Source organism: Dipodomys ordii, unplaced genomic scaffold (genome assembly GCF_000151885.1).
Source record: "Dipodomys ordii isolate 6190 unplaced genomic scaffold, Dord_2.0 Scaffold6, whole genome shotgun sequence".
In the NCBI taxonomy this organism is placed as follows: domain Eukaryota; kingdom Metazoa; phylum Chordata; class Mammalia; order Rodentia; family Heteromyidae; genus Dipodomys; species Dipodomys ordii.
Window position 1 is genome coordinate 5,060,856 of NW_012267222.1, and position 3,385 is coordinate 5,064,240.

Below are 3,385 nucleotides of genomic sequence, written 5' to 3' on the forward strand. Positions count from 1 at the left end.
CGGTGCTCAGCTCCGCCGCTCAGCTCCGCTCCCGCCGCCCGCGGCCGGCCAGCACCGCCACATGCCTGAGACCCAGACGCGGGAGAGAAAGAGCAGCCTCCCGCGACGGCGGCGGCGGCGGCGGCCCGCAAAACCCGGACTGGAATCCGGCCCGCTGCCGTGGGCGCGGGTGCGCGCTCAGACGCCAAGCCTGCATGCGCACGCGCGTGCGCTCCTCCTCCCCCGCCCCCCTGTCCCCCCTGCCTGGCCAGCCTCCGGTGGACCCCGTGCCTCCCTCCCTGCCTCCCTCCCTCCCTGACCGGATCTGGGAAGCTGCGTGATTGATAGCAGCTCTTAATAGCGTGGTCAGCTAGAAAACGCATCTGCAAGCAAGATATGAAAGAGCACCGCATCCCCGTGGGTGATCAGCAGTTCGCACAGCCCACAGCTGCCTCTGCTCATGCCGGGCACATCGGTGTCAACCAACACTGACGGCTAACAAACGCAGATTGAAACCACCAACCACACACAAGACATAGATTTGTTTCAAAAATGTTTCAAAAATGCACAGGCAACCTTGTTGTGGTGTCAGTTTCCTTACAATTTAAGAATTCTCTGCTTATCGCTTGCTTAAAAACCTCTCAAACCCTCTTCCACAAAACACTTAATTGAAAGTCATCTAATAAGTAAAATAAATGTTCACTCCTTACCATGTGGCTTTAAATAAACCTCACCGACTAGAGTCCAGTCTCCCTCATTAATTTAATTTTATATATTTATATCTAAAAAGAAGTACCAACTGATCACTTCAAGTTAGTTTCTTTCCTACCACCAAAGTCTGTTAAAATATGTCAACTTGCTAAATTTTATTAAAATTAAATTGAATTAAATTTATGCAATATATTCCCTAGTGGTAATTAACAGACAAGACCACTTTGTCTTCTTAAATAAAAGTCAGTATGAAGCCAGGCCAATGGCTCATGCCTGTAATCCCAGCTATTCAGGAGGCTGAGATCTGAGGATCATGGTTCCAAGACAGCCTGAGCAGGAAAGTCCATGAGACTATTATCTCCAATTAACCACCAGAAAACCGGAAGAAGAGCCCTCATCTTGAGCTGAAAAGCTCAGGGACAGTGCCCAAGCCCAGAGTTCAAGCCCCACAACTGACCCCCACCCAAAAAAAAGACGATATGAATTTTAAGTATTCCTATAGAATACAAATTCAAAGTACTAAGCTCATTCAGTGTCAGCCCAAACGAGAAAGTTCAAGGCTCAACTTTTAAATGTTTGCTTTCAGCATCTTCAGTATTTGAATTTTCACTTTCTAGATAAATTTCACGAAACAGTCAAATACCTTTATACATATTCATCAGACCAAACTTGCAAGGTATTACAGAGCTGTTGAATTGTTGGATATCCTCTTCCCTGCAGAATAATTTAGACAGATTATAATAACTTGTCCAATCTGGGTGAGAGCACAAATAGAATCCAAGACTCCTTCCTTTTTGGCACAAATAACCAAACTGAGATGCATCATATTAGCTATTTAAAAGACCGCCTACACACACACACACATACACACACACACACACACACACACACACACACCGTTGTGGGGCTTGAACTCAGGGCCTGGGTGCTGTCTCTGAACCTCTTTGTTCTCAAGGCTAGCCCTGTTCACTTGCTTTGCTAAAGAAAAAAAAAATCTAGTTTTTCTACAGAAGACTAAAGTATCTACCTAATAATCTCTGCCAGCCTGAAAGGCTGGCTGTAATCAATACAAATTGAAATGGTCTACAGTGTGAATCTAGCTCTGCTACAGGCTCCACTAAACAGCATTCCTCAATGAAACCAACCCGAGGCTTGAAATCTGCTTCATCACCAAGTGGCTTTGAGGTTACTCTGTATGTGTCAGAGATGCAGTCAACCCAACACGCCTGGCTACCAAAAACTACTCCTGTACTTTTGACACACTTCCAATTTACCAACCAGCTGTTTCTATACACATAGCACAGTCTAAAGAGTTTGTTCCCACCTCAGGACCCCTAAAATACACACAGTGGACATTAAAAAGTGCTGGTTTAACATGGAAGAAACAGTTGTACTGTCAAAGCTCGTAGAATTCGCAAGCTTTATAGACCAAGATAATGACAATTTACCTTGTGAAGGTTAAAAATGTGTTTGTAAATTTAACTAAGTATCACTATCCAACAATACTGTGAAATTTACATAATTATTTAATCTCAATAAAAAATTATTATAAAAAAAGTGGTTTGCAACCCTAGCAAAGGCTGAGGAGGGGCTGGGAAGGTGGCTCAGTAGTAGAGCGCTTGCCTTGTATACATGAGGCCCTGGGTTCAATTCCTCAGCAACCACAGAAGCCGGAAGTGGCGCTGTGGCTCAAGTGGTAGAGTGCTAGCCTTGAGCTGAAGAGCTGAGGGACAGCCCAGGCCCAGAGTTCAGGCCCCACGACCGGAACCCCCCCCCAAAAAAAAAAAGAAAAAAAAAGGCTGAGGAGAATAGCCCAACCACCACAGTCTGAATTCATAATATACTCAACTTCCCAAGGACTCTAAGTACTTTGACAGCATTTTATCTCATGTGGTCTTTTGTTCTTCTCTGGTACACTCTGCTACTCTATCTACATTCAGAAGCCCTCCATCCAGTCACACCAGAATCAGGATTCTCCTACCAAAGACATACACTGCTTCTTCATACTATAGTAAGAAAAAAAATCTGGCCGCAGACACACATGTGTGCACACATGCACACACAGTGCTTAAATTAAAGCCTGTTCTGCCTTCAGATCTCAAATTAAGTATCACTTTTTCAGAGCCACTCCCCCTGAAGTCCTGTTCTACATGAAGTTTCTTTGTCAGAAGTTTTCACAGAATCAAGTTCCTTTCCTGGACAGCATTTACCTCAGTTTGTAATGTCCTGGTGTGGTTTTCTGATTAATGTCTATAGCCCATCTAGATGCTGAGTTCCATTAGAGAAGATTCTATATGTTTGCTCCTCATCAAACACTGGTGTCAAGCACACAGATCCCAGACTGAATAAGTGAACCTATTGTACTTGCAGTCTCTGCTGGTTTCTTGGCACACAGAAGCTTATCTCAACATGCCATGTAGCATCTCAAGTCACATATATGCAAACAAATACTGTATTTTCTGTCCATCTTTAAAAGTCAAGTAAGGTAGGTGCTGGGTTTTCACACCTGTAATCCTAGCTACTCAGGAGGTTGAGATATGATGATCGTGGTTCAAAGCCAGCCCAGGCAGGAAAGACTTAGTTCCAATTTACCACCAGAAAATGGGAAGTGGCACTGTGGCTCCAAGGTTCAGGGACAGCAATGAAGCCCTAGATTAAAGCCCCATGACTGGCCAAAAAAAAAAAAGGGGGGGGC

At 44.5% G+C, this 3,385-nt stretch overlaps 1 protein-coding gene and 1 pseudogene across 2 annotated transcripts in view; both read right to left on the reverse strand.

Moving 5' to 3' along the window:
• The window catches only part of LOC105997307 (arginine-glutamic acid dipeptide repeats protein-like), a 294,981-nt gene that overhangs the window by 199,542 nt on the left and 92,054 nt on the right, over nt 1-3,385 (reverse strand). The gene's annotated exons all lie outside the window — the stretch shown is intronic.
• The window catches only part of LOC105997071, a 64,230-nt pseudogene continuing 61,190 nt past the window's right edge, over nt 346-3,385 (reverse strand). Inside the window, exon 2 of the transcript XR_001175632.1 lies at nt 346-474. The product of XR_001175632.1 is annotated as a PRELI domain-containing protein 1, mitochondrial-like (transcript). The remainder of the gene's footprint in view (nt 475-3,385) is intronic.